The sequence below is a fragment of the Bufo bufo genome, chromosome 2 (genome assembly GCF_905171765.1).
Source record: "Bufo bufo chromosome 2, aBufBuf1.1, whole genome shotgun sequence".
In the NCBI taxonomy this organism is placed as follows: domain Eukaryota; kingdom Metazoa; phylum Chordata; class Amphibia; order Anura; family Bufonidae; genus Bufo; species Bufo bufo.
The window spans coordinates 86,785,313-86,799,336 of record NC_053390.1 but is presented as its reverse complement, the minus strand read 5'-3'; positions in this window follow the sequence as shown (position 1 = coordinate 86,799,336).

The window sequence follows — 14,024 nt, the reverse complement described above, 5'->3', positions numbered from 1 at the left end:
GAGCTGCTGATCGTGGTGGCTACAGGCAGATTTAATCTCTATGCATTATTCTGTTTTTAGAATTATGGAGCTCCAAACCCTGTAATGTTCAAGAGTGGGCGTTTATTGTACCTTCAACCCAATGAAAATAATCTGAGGTTGCTAGGGATGTATGCTACATATGTGTAGTAGTCGGCCAGTGTTTTCCTATCAACCAGACTGTAAGGAAATATTAATCAGGATTTAAAAGCAATTCAAAGGGGTTATCCCATGACTAATGTAAAAATGAAAATCGGACATCATATAGTACATACGGTAAATATCTTTCTAACAAAACTAGAACCTGTACCTGTACCTCACATGGATCCATAGATTTATATCAAGCTGGCATCTCAGGAGGGCGTGTCCTTTCTGCTGCAGCTCGGGGGGGGTCCTTTCTGCTGCAGCTCAGGGGGGGCGTGTGTCCTTTCTGCTGCAGCTCGGGGGGGGCGTGTGTCCTTTCTGTTGCTGCTCGGGGGGGGGGGCGTGTGTCCTTTCTGCTGCAGCTCAGGGGGGGCGTGTGTCCTTTCTGCTGCAGCTCGGGGGGGGGGGGGGGGGCGTGTGTCCTTTCTGTTGCTGCTCAGGGGGGCGTGTGTCCTTTCTGCTGCGCCTCAGGGGGCGTGTGTCCTTTCTGTTGCTGCTCAGGGGGGCGTGTGTCCTTTCTGTTGCTGCTCAGGGGGGCGTGTGTCCTTTCTGTTGCTGCTCAGGGGGGCGTGTGTCCTTTCTGTTGCTGCTCAGGGGGGCGTGTGTCCTTTCTGTTGCTGCTCAGGGGGGCGTGTGTCCTTTCTGTTGCTGCTCAGGGGGCGTGTGTCCTTTCTGTTGCTGCTCAGGGGGGCGTGTGTCCTTTCTGTTGCTGCTCAGGGTGGCGTGTGTCCTTCCTGTTGCTGCTCAGGGGGGCGTGTGTCCTTTCTGTTGCTGCTCAGGGGGGCGTGTGTCCTTTCTGTTGCTGCTCAGGGGGGCGTGTGTCCTTTCTGTTGCTGCTCAGGGGGGCGTGTGTCCTTTCTGTTGCGGCTCAGGGGGGCGTGTGTCCTTTCTGTTGCGGCTCAGGGGGGCGTGTGTCCTTTCTGCTCCGCCTCAGGGGGCGTGTGTCCTTTCTGTTGCTGCTCAGGGGGGCGTGTGTCCTTTCTGTTGCTGCTCAGGGGGGCGTGTCCTTTCTGTTGCAGCGCAGGGTGTGTGTCCTTTCTGTTGCAGCGCAGGGGGCTGCATTTCTCTCCTTATCACAACTCGAGAGGACGTTGAAAGATGGAACTGAACATATGCGCATCCATCTCAGCGAGGTCGACAGAAAAACAAACAAACAGCAGGTGGCACTGTACAGGTACATTGTATTGAATAACTCAGTGGCTTGTGGGACAACCCCTTTAAGTGGAGAACCTCTGTAAGCCAAGAGCTGGGCAGCTGCAGGGACATAGCTAACCCTTTTAAATTTGTTTAATAGAAAAGTACACAAGTTTGGGGACAACTTGATCCCCTGATTGATGTAGATTACCTCTGGGGCTTTACAGAATCTGTTCTCACCCCTGATGCACCCGTCCATCCGGCCTCTCCATAGTTATCATTACTTCAAGCCTTTCCCAGACCTGAGCTGTGACAGGACCATTGTACCGTGAGGATTGTCCGGTGTGGGTGACACCAGCGCTGCACACACTGGTGCAAAGGCAAAAAAAAAACGACTTGCTGCTCATATCAACCAATCAGATTTCAGCTTAATTTCTAGTGCTTCTGGAACAAATGCAGGGCTGTGATTGGTTAGGTGAGCCACTGTCCCACTACTACTCTTCACTGGCCATACACATTAGAGAAATGTTGGGCGCTCCTGCCAATTTCGGTGGGCTTGGCTGATTAGACGTGTTGGATTTCAACATGCCAAATCTTTTTGTTCTTCCCCTACAGGACACTTGCATACTCAGCCCATCATGCATGTTTATGAGATCAGTAGAAATAGCTGCCAGCTGAATGAGTGTGTATGGCTGGCTTAAAGGGATTGTCTCACTTCAGCAAATAGCATTTATCATTTAGAGAAAGTGAATACAAGGCACTTACTAATGTATTGTTATTGTCCATATTGCTTCCTTTGCTGGCTGGGTTTATTTTTCCATCACAACATACACTGCTCGTTTCCATGGTTACGCCCATCCTGCAATCCATCAGCGGTGGTCGTGAAAACGAGACAAATAAAGTATTATTTATGTTGGCGAGGGGTGACTGCACAGAACGTACTTGTAAGCGTATACAGGGCACCGTTTATAAGCCAATGTGCCAGCACAGGGATGTAAAGCCTATGCCCTAGATGGAATGTAATTATCACAGTGGCTGGCTCCGTTTCTAGGGGGTGGTACAGAAGCACGCATTGATTTAGTTTGTCCATAGCTCTTGAATGTGTCCACCGTCCCTCCATAACCTCTCCCAATCTCATCGACCATAGGTGAGGACCACCTGACGGGACTTCTTTTGGGGTAGTCCGCACTTTCTGCTGCCCTTCCTATTTCATCCCTGGCAGTGGAAGGGAGAACATTTGCCTTGCTGAAGGTGGTAAAGGAAGAACTGTAGAAGTGATCTCTGCTAGCGGGAGCGATCCCTGGATCTGACCCCGCAGAGATGGGATGATACATGGAAAGAGCAGGACACGGTTGCCGTTATGGGTGCTTTTCAGGGTAATTTAAAATTGTATAGAGCCATCCATTCATTTTATTTTATTTTTGTCATTCTAAAAAGTATTGAATGCGTTTTGTAAAGCTCCTTATTCCTGTGGATACTGTGTCCAAAAAAGAGTCAGGCTCCGATTTTGTGGAGAGTTTTTTTTTTTTTTACAGCAATCTTTGCTCGGTTATGGAAACTTCAAGCCATGACATTTCCCCGCGCTAAAGAGAAATGGGGTTGAAAAGAGGATTGTAATTATGTTATTCCATGATACTGGACAATAAAACAATTCCGCCATGAAACGGCCCGCGTCCATCATTGTCTTATTTCTGTCCTTTTTTTCCGTCAAGTGCAAAATGTTTTTCACTGACCTGCACGGACATCCTCACTGATGAAACAAGTACGGGTTTTTTCACGGATGTCCACGGAGGCCGAAAACTGGTGCAGGAAACACTGCCCCAAAGACTCATTCAGAGTGGGGAATATGCATGGTTAGGGCTCATGCACATAAACGTAAGGTCCCGGTGCCCGTATTGCGGACAGTAAATGGCTTGAATGGGTGTGCGCGATCTGCAAGATAAGACTGAAGATAGGACTTCACCTATATTTTGTGGAGCGGAGGCACCACGAAGCGCTTCTGTGGCCTTTCGGGTCTGCAAAAAGATATGTTCTATCTTTGGCCGTATCTTGCGGATCGCGGGCCCATTCAGTCAGTGGGTCTGCGCCGTCATACGGAGTGCACAGGGCTGCCCGTGCATTACAGATCTCTATTTGCTGTCTGCAGCACCGGCACGGAGTCAGTACCGTCGTGTCCATGAACCCTTAGATGTTCTTGGTCATTCTTTCATCTATAATTAGTTTTAGATAATAAATCATGACATGGGCAGGGCCAAATTTGGCATTTGCCCCTCATGGTGTCACTAGGGTGGCCTCTGGCTTCATCCCAGAAAGCTGGACCTCACAGGACACGCCCCTGTCTCAGGGAAGCCACGCCCCCATCGCCGGCTGGAGGGAAGAACTTTCTGATGGGAAGGTGAGCCCGGGGTGCTTCTCTCCGCCTCAGTCAGCCACAGGGACATGTCTGCGGCTCTAGTGACTGACTGAGGGTGAGCTACTGAAAAGGTGGACATCCCTGCGTCCGTCCAGGCCCTGTGCCGGACGGAGGACAGGGAGCCTGAAACCGGACGTCTGGCCACCCTAAGTGTCACTGAGGCACAGATATGTGCTGTTACTGTTCTCCCTTCCCCTTTCTTTCGCCATCTTTTCTCCTCAGGTCTATATGTTAGCCGGTGACTGGATAGTGGATTTGATTGGCCATGGTGGTTGCTGGGCAGTGTGCTATTTTTATCCCCTTCTGTGGATTGGTCAAAGGGCAGTTTCGGCGGGAATTTCGAGTATTTATGGAGGTCACTCACCCTGGGAGCTCTGTCAGCTCTGAAGATTCAAGCAAGAAGAACGTGCCCTGCCCGCCCTCCCTGTTTATTTTAGTGGAGGTCTTGTTAAATGGGGAGGGGGGGGGGGGGTAGTCGCTCAGCTTTGCTCAGTTTATAATGGACTTTAATTTAACGTCAGTGGGAATTTTAATGAGTTATTGATTGATGGATTTGTTAATATTTATGGTTACCCCTTTTAATAAAGACGGCGGCCATTTTAATCCATAATTAAAGTACAGTTAGGTCCATAAATATTGGGACATGGACACAATTCTAAAATTTTTGGCTCTATACACCACCACAATAGATATGAAAAGAACAAGATGTGCTTTAACTCCTTAAGGACACGGCCATATTTCACCTTAAGGACCAGGCCATATTTTGCAAATCTGACCAGTGTCACTTTATGTGGTGATAACTTTAAAACGCTTTAACTTATCCATGCCATTCTGAGATTGTTTTTTTTTCGTCACATATTGTACTTCATGACACTGGTAAAATGGAGTTTAAAAAAAAATCTTTTTTATTTATTAAAAAAATACCAAATTTGCCAAAGATTTGGAAAAATTAGCAAATTTCCAAGTTTCAATTTCTCTACTTCTATAATACATAGTAATACCTACAAAAATAGTTATTACTTTACATTCCCCATATGTCTACATGTTTGGATAATTTTGGGAATGACATTTTATTTTTTAGGGATGTTACAAGGCTTAGAAGTTTAGAAGCAAATCTTGAAATTTTCAAAGGACCACTTTTCAAGGACCAGTTCAGATCTGAAGTCACTTTGTGAGGCTTACATAATAGAAACTACCCAAAAATGACCCCATTCTAGAAACCTACACCCCTCAAGGTATTCAAAACTGATTTTACAAACTTTGTTAACCCTTTAGGTGTTCGACAAGAATTAATGGAAAATTGAGAGAGAATTTCAAAATTTCACTTTTTGGGCAGATTTTCCATTTTAATAATTTTTTTCAGTTACAAAGCAAGGGTTAACAGCCAAACAAAACTCAATATTTATGGCTCTGATTCTGTAGTTTACAGAAACACCCGGTCGTAAACAGCTGTACGGGCACACGGCAGGGTGCAGAAGGAAAGGAATGCCATATGGTTTTTGGAAGGCAGATTTTGCTGGACTGGTTTTTTGACACAATGTCCCATCTGAAGCCCCCCTGATGCACCCCTAGAGTAGAAACTCCAAAAAAGTGACCCCATTTTAGAAACTACGGGATAGGGTGGCAGTTTTGTTGGTACTATTTTAGGGTACATATGATTTTTGGTTGCTCTATATTACACTTTTTGTGAGGCAAGGTAACAAGAAATAGCTGTTTTGGCACCGTTTTTATTTTGTGTTATTTACAACATTCATCTGACAGGTTAGATCATGTGGTATTTTTATAGACCAGGTTGTCACGGACGCGGCGATACCTATGTATACTTTTATTTATTTATGTAAGTTTTACACAATGATTTCATTTTTGAAACAAAATCATGTTTTAGTGTTTCCATGGTCTGCGAGCCATAGTTTTTTCAGTTTTTGGGCGATTATCTTGGGTAGGGTATGATTTTTGCGGGATGAGATGACTGTTTGGCACTATTTTGAGGTGCGCATGACTTTTTGATCGCTTGCTATTACACTTTTTGTGATGTAAGGTGACAAAAAATTGCTTTTTTTTACACCGTTTTTATTTTTATTTTTTACGGTATTCACCTGAGGGGTTAGTTCATGTGATATTTTTATAGAGCAAGTTATTATGTACGCGGCGATACCTAATATGTATACTTTTTTTATTTTATTTAAGTTTTACACAATGATTTCATTTTTGAAACAAAAAAAAATCATGTTTTAGTGTCTCCATATTCTGAGAGCCATAGTTTTTCTTATGTAGGGTCTAATTTTTTGTGGGATGAGATGACTGTTTGATTGGCACTATTTTTGGGTGCATATGACTTTTTGATCGCTTGCTATTACACTTTTTGTGATGTAAGGTGACCAAAAATGGTTTATTTAGCAGAGTTTTTATTTTTTACGGTGTTCATCTGAGGGGTTAGGTCATGTGATATTTTTATAGAGCTGGCCGATACAGACGCAGCGATACCTAATATGTATACTTTTTTTTATTTATTTATGTAAGTTTTACACAATAACAGCTTTTTTTAAAATAAAAAAAATGATGTTTTAGTGTCTCCATATTCTGAGCCATAGTTTTTTAAATATTTTTTGGGCGATTGTCTCAGGTAGGAGCAAATTTTTTGCAGGATGAGGTGACTGTTAGATTGGTACTATTTTGGTGGGCATGCGCCTTTTTGATCGCTTGCTGTTGTACTTTTTGTGATGTAAGGTGACCAAAAATGGTTTATTTAGCAGAGTTTTTATTTTTTACGGTGTTCATCTGAGGGGTTAGGTCATGTGATATGTTTATAGAGCCGGTCAATACGGACGCGGCGATACCCAATATGTCAACTTTTTTTTTTTCCCCCTATTTTTTACCAATTTTTTTTAACTTCATTTGTGGAAAATGACGTTTTTGTTTATTTTTACTTGAAACTTTAAATTTTTTGGGGGGGACTTTATTTTTTCAACTTTTTTTTTTTCCCTTTATTTTTTTCAACTTTTGGGGGTCTAATCCTTTACAATGCATTCCAATACTTCTGTATTGGAATGCATTGGCTGTATGAGTAAGGCTCCATTCACACGTCCAAAATTTCGTTCCGCATTTTGTGGAATGGAATTGCGGACCCATTCATTTCTATGGGGCAGCACATCGTGCACACTTCCGTGTCCACACTTCCGTTCCGCAAAAAATTAGAACATGTCCGTAATTGCGGACAAGAATAGGACAAGAACAGGCATATTCTATTAGTGCTGGCAATGTGCGGTCCGCAAAATGCCGAGCGCACATTGCCGCTGTCCGTGTTTTGAGGATCCGTGGATCCGCAAAACACGTTGCGGATGTGTGAATGGAGCCTAATACAGTGAGTATTACTCGTACAGCTTCCTGCCTGTGAGATCCAGGGGGCTGGATCTCACAGGCTCGTCACCGGAAGGCAGTGCCGATGCCTCAGGAAGGCATCGCGCTGCTTTCCATGCCATCGAGTCCCCCCTACAGCCCCACGGGGACCCGATGGCACCGCCGCCGCAACATTGAAAAGCCGCAAACCGCAGGTCACAGGACCCCCCCACGCATTTAGCCAAGGTGCCTGCTCAATGATTTAAGCAGGCACCGGGTTCCGATCACCGCCCGCCGAGCGGTGGTGATCGGAAATACACATGACGTACCGATACGTCATCTTTCCTTTAGTACCGGGACAACATGCCGTACCGGTGCGTCATGTGTCCTTAAGGGGTTAACTGCAGACTGTTGACTTTAATTTGAGGGTGTTTACATCCAAATCAGGTGAACGGTTTAGGAATTACAACAGTTTGCATATGTGCCTCCCACTTGTTAAGGGACCAAAAGTAATGGGACAGAATAGTAATCATAAATCAAACTTTCACTTTTTAATACTTTGTTGCAAATCCTTTGGAGTCAATTACAGCCTGAAGTCTGGAACGCATAGACATCACCAGACGCTGGGTATCATCCCTGGTGGCCTCTACTGCAACTGTCTTCAGTTCCTGCTTGTTCTTGGGACATTTTCCCTCCAGTTTTGTCTTCAAGTGAAATGCATGCTCAATCGGATTCAGGTCAGGTGATTGACTTGGCCATGGCATAACATTCCACTTTTCCCTTAAAAATTTCTTTGGTTGCTTTTGCAGTATGCTTTGGATCATTGTCTATCTGCACTGTAAAGCGCCGTCCAATGAGTTCTGAAGCATTTGGCTGAATTTGAGCAGATAATATTGCCCGAAAGACTTCAGAATTTATCCTGCTGCTTTTGTCAGCAGTCACATCATCAATAAATAAAAGAGAACCAGTTCCATTGGTAGCCATACATGCCAACGCCATGACACTACCACCACCATGCTTCACTGATGAGGTGGTATGCTTAGGAACATGAGCAGTTCCTTTCCTTCTCCATACTCTTCTCTTCCCATCACTCTGGTACAAGTTGATCTTGGTCTCATCTGTCCATATGATGTTGTTCCAGAACTGTGAAGGCTTTTTTAGATGTCGTTTGGCAAACTCTAATCTGGCCTTCCTGTTTTTGAGGCTCACCAATGGTTTACATCTTGTGGTGAACCCTCTGTATTCACTCTGGTGAAGTCTTCTCTTGATTGTTGACTTTGACACACATACACCTACCTCCTAGAGAGTGTTCTTCATCTGGCCAACTGTTGTGAAGGGTGTTTTCTTCACCAGGGAAAGAATTCTTTGGTCATCCACCACATTTGTTTTCCGTGGTCTCCCGGGACCTTTTATCTGCTCATTGTAATTGGGATAACACACACCTGGCCATGGAACAGCTGAGAAGCCAATTGTCCCATTACTTTAGGTTCCTTAACAAGTGGGAGGCACATATGCAAACTGTTGTAATTCCTACACCGTTCACCTGATTTGGATGTAAATACCCTCAAATTAAAGATGACAGTCTGCAGTTAAATCACATATAGTTAGTTTAATCTCAAATCCATTGTGGTGGTGTATAGAGCCAAAAATTTTAGAATTGTGTCAATGTCCCAATATTTATGGACCTGACTGTATGTCTTTTATTTATTAAGTGGTTAGTAGTTAAGTTGGCGAATGTGACACCATGCCTTTTTTTCCTTGTAGTTGCTTTATTTTAAATTTTTATACAGAATCTGTCTTTTTTTTTATTTTTTAAATCAAATCGTTTTTATTAATCCAATAAAAGCATCATATTTCAAAACAGTACATTGTCTTTTTTCCTCAAAATGCGAAATCAGTATACAGCAATATCAGATGATGGCTTCACACAAGATCATCATACAGCAGTACATAGCATGAATAAATGTAGGACCAAATTTTAGACAATAGATGCATTTATCATAACAACCACTAACACCCTCCCATTCCCGCCCATACCCCCCCCCCTCCTCTCCCCATGAACAAGTTGTGAACCCTTTAAGAGCCTAAATAACTACATGAGTGTGAGATAACCATTCACTCCATAGTTTCTCGAATTTCTGAGGACAGCCTCTCTTCACGAACACCCCTTTTTCCAACATCAGCATGTCATGTACCTTCCGCACAAACTCATCCAATGTGGGCGGACTTTCCTGAATCCACCTCAGAGCCACTAGTTTCCGGGCCACATACAAGTCTCCCCACCGCTACCTTAACCAACTCGGTCCCTCCAATCTCAGACACATACCCCAACACACACACCTTGGTATCCTTTTGAATTCTTAGCGTCATATTACTGTTAATCATGTTCAGTACTCCTTTCCAGTAGTTACCTATTACTGGACACGACCATAGCATATGTAGCAGATCCGCGCCATGTTCCATACACTTTGGACACTTGTCATCTATTCTTACTCCAACCTTTTTTTAGGAACACTGGCGTTTTATACACTCTATGAATGATGAATAATTGGGACAACTTGCCCTGTTCACTCAGGGACACTTTGGGAACTCCTTCCAGTATGTCATCCCACTTATCATTAGAGATATCCCCCAGGTCAGCCTCCCACTTTTTCATCCTTGAAAGCGGAAATCCTTCTAAGAATTTGTCCAGTAAGAGAGTGTACACCTGTGATATCAGTCCTCTTCCCCCCCCCCCCCCCCCCCCCCCCCCGTCGGAAGAACAAGTTTACGGACCACCTCCATTTGGGCTATTTTACATCCTTTCCTCATCGTGACCTCATAGGCATGTCTCAATTGAAGATATTTATGAAACCATACCCTGGGGATATTGAATTCCTGCTGCAGACTCTGGAACGATTTAAATAGCTTGCCCTCAGTTAATTGGCCAATCCTCATCACTCCATGAGATTCCCAATTCCGGAGTCCTGACATTGTTAGGAACTCAGGCAATAAGTGATTATTCCTAATTGGGGAAAGCTCACAAATACCACCTACACCTCTCAGCTGTTTCACCTTCGCCCAGACTTTTTTCATAAGATCAATAAGCGTGAACTTCTCTCTCCCAGCATGCATTCCCGACCCCTCCAGAATACCCATGAGGTCACGACTGCCCAACCAGTGTTGCAGTATCTGTCCCGTCATATCCGGCAGTTGGAAGCTAATCCATCCCTTAAAATGCTGACATTGGGAAGCTAAGAAATAAATCCATGCATTAGGAACAGCCAGACCACCTTCAGACTTGGGGTATTGCAATGTCTCCAGTCTAAGCCTAGCCTGACCATACTTCCAAATAAGATCCCTAAACATAGAGTGTATTCTCCTAAATCTATCCAGGGGAATCCACACGGGAGCGTTATTCAATACGTAAAGCAGCTGGGGCATCATTACCATTTTTAAAAGATTCACTCTACCCACCACCGATAGACAAAGTCTACACCATGTCCTCACCTTTAGTCTAAAAGTAGCCAGCAGCGGAGACAAATTAAGGTCTTCAAAGTCCGACAGTCTAGGTGATATATATAGCCCTAAATATTTGAATTTATCCACCTAAGGAACCAAACTATCAACTTGCCCACCTGACAGGGCCTGTCCGTCAACTGGCATCAAAGCAGACTTCTGCCAATTTATCTGAAGCCCAGAGAAGCTCCCGAATTTTTCAATCAATGCCATGGCCGCATCCAGGGATGCACCAGTATCGCCCAAAAAAGCAGAGTATCATCCGCGTACATAGCCACTTTATTATGCAGCACACCATATCGAAACCCATCAATATTCGATGACAGGCGAATAAAAGCCGCAAGCGGCTCTATTGCAAGAGCAAACAGCAAGGGCGACAATGGGCATCCCTGTCTGGTGCCCCTGGCCAAGGCAAAACCGTCTGACAACCCCCCATTAGCTCTAATTCTTGCCTTAGGACTCGAGTACAATACCTTTACCCACTGAATGAACCGCGCACCAAAACCCATGATTCTCAAGACCCCCCACAGGTAGTTCCACTCCACACTATCAAACGCCTTGGCGGCGTCAAGAGCAAGCAAGGCCCTGTCTCCACAATTATCTGCCGGGATATTCAAACTAGCATATAGTCTACGGAGATTAATAGCGGTCGATTTACCAGGCATAAAACCTGTCTGATCCGGGTGCACAATGGTCAGAATCACCCTGGACAACCTGTTCGCCAGCACCTTCGCCAGGAGCTTTACATCCGCCGTTAAAAGCGAAATTGGTCTATAGGAATCCGGTAACTTGGGATCCTTCCCGGGTTTAGGTATAACCACAATGATAGCCTCCTGCATCGAATGTAGTAGCGAACCTGCCTCCAATGAATGTTCAAGCACCTTAAGTAATTCAGGAAGGAGTATCCCCTGCAACTTTTTATATACCTCTACCGGTAGGCCATCAGCCCCCGGCGCCTTACCGTTCGCCATATCCCCAAGCGCAGCTTCCAATTCTTCAAGTGAGATCGGCTCCTCTAACCTTTCTCTATCCTCTTCTGACAGCACCGATAACTGTGCCTCCATCAGGAAAGCATTTAAGGCCTCCTCAGAACTAGAGACAGTGGAAGCATATAGAGACACATAAAAACTTTTTAAAATATCTAATATTCCTTTCGTGTCCTAACTACTATTCCCCATGCCATCTCTCAGTTCCTGAATACAAGCGGAGCCTCTCTGGGCCTGGGAAACAACCGACAGCAGATGACCCACCTTCTCACCTTCTTCAAAAGATCTCTGGCGATAGAAACTTCTCTTCCTTTCTGCGGCCTGCACTAAATGACACCTCAGCTGCTCCTGAGCTACCGCCAACGCCTCACTATTAATCAGGGTAGGGGATCGACCAAACTCCCTCTCAGCCTCAGCCACTAGGACATGAGCTTTAACGTCCGCCTCTCTAGATTTAGATTTATGCTTGCTAATTTCTTTCATCAAGACTCCCCTCAAAAATGCTTTCATGGCATCCCAGACTCCGGGTACTGAAGCCGTCCCCACATTGATAGCAAAAAATTCCTTGATCTCTAGAGAAATCCCAGATAGGTCACCCAGCACATTCAGCCAGTGCGAGTTACATTTCCACAGCCTTGGTCCCTGTCTGAGCACCCCCAGGCACAAGTCAATCTGCTCCAGAGAATGGTCAGACAACGACCGAGGATGATAGACAACATCCCTAACCAGTGGCAGCATAACATCATTAACAAGGGCCAAATCTATGCGCGATAGCGAGTGATGCGTGGCTGATCTGCACGAGAATCCACGCTTATTAGGGTTACGCAATCTCCATACGTCATATACACCAATTTCACTCATAATATTCTTTAGAGCCACACTCCCCGGTGAACCACCTGATCCTTCCACCCGGCATCTATCTAAGGAGTCATTCAGCGTGCAATTGAAGTCCCCTACCAGTAGCCACGGTAATCCAGGGAAGTCCGCCACAAAGTCCATAATCTCCCTTATCAATGGAGAAGCAAACGGTGGAGGCACATACACTGACACAAGCACCACCTGTATTCCATCCACCTTACACACGACACAGACATATCTGCCTTCAGCATCCACACATTCCTGTATATGTTCATATCTAATACTACTATGCACAATCACACTTACACCCCTAGAGTGAGAGGAATGAGTTGAATGTATCGCATGAATCACCCAATTTTTGCTCAGCCAGTGGAGATTATCGCCAGTCAGATGCGTTTCCTGAAGACAACATATGGCCGGCTGAAACCGCCCCACGTTTCCGTGCATCTGCCATACCTCTCACATTCCAGCTTAAAACTCTAATCACCTGTGACATGGTAGAACATTAAGCCATACTTGAATCTCACAACCCACTCAAACTCCATCCACTCAAAGTTCACGACCCCATCCCTTCCCCCCAACTGTCTCTCTACCCCCCCCCCCTCCCATAATCAGGTTACTGTAACTGGGGACCGCAGTCCCCCTTTTATCAACCTCAATCATTAAAACAGGGCAATCCGAGAGCAACTTGCCCCCAAACCTATAATAATCATAACAGATTACAACACACTTCCTCAGGTAGAGAATCCTCCCCACAGCTGAGAAATACATTACATTCTCTCAACCACCTACTCCCTCCTCAGGATCTACCATACGGTAGCATTGCATAATACACTTCTTAACTGGTGCAACATTAAAGTGACCTTAAAGTGCAAACACATATATAGATTAAACATAAGAAACCATATCTTTGCCTCCTTCAAGTGTCCAGGGCCCCACTTCTCAATTGTCGCTCGTGGACGTCCAGCCACTGTGCCGCTTACTCTGGATCTTCAAAAAATCTGGTGGATCCCAACGCCACCACACGCAGTTTAGCAGGGAACAGCATAGCATACTGAACTTGTAAACATCTCAGCCTTTTCTTTATATCCATAAATCTACTTCTTCTCCGCTGCACCTCATTAGAATAGTCCGGGAATATGGACACTTTGACCCCATTCAGGACCATCTCCTCATTGTCCCTGGACTGCCGCAGAATAGTGTCCCGGTCCTTGAAATGCAGAATCTTCGCCAGTATAGGGCGAGGAGGCCTGCCTGGCGGGAGCGGCCGCATGGGCACTCTGTGCGCCAGCTCCACCGCATACAGGGAAGATAGGCCTTTCTCATGGAACAACTGGTGCAACCATTTCTCCACAAATTCTGTGGCATTGGCCCCCTCCGCCTTCTCTGGCATTCCCACAATTCGCAGGTTATTCCTTCTGGACCTGTTCTCCAGATCATCCGTTTTGGCATATAAAGCAGCAATGTCCTTAGCAGTTGTTTTTGCCGCCATTTGCAAAGGCTGAACTACATCTTCTATCTTCTCCAATTCAGAGGTGCGCTCAGAAATCTTGTGTAGATCATGTCTTATTATAGACACATCTGATCTCAGGCTGCCGACTTGCACTGTGAGCACTTTCAGGGTGCTATTACAGCTG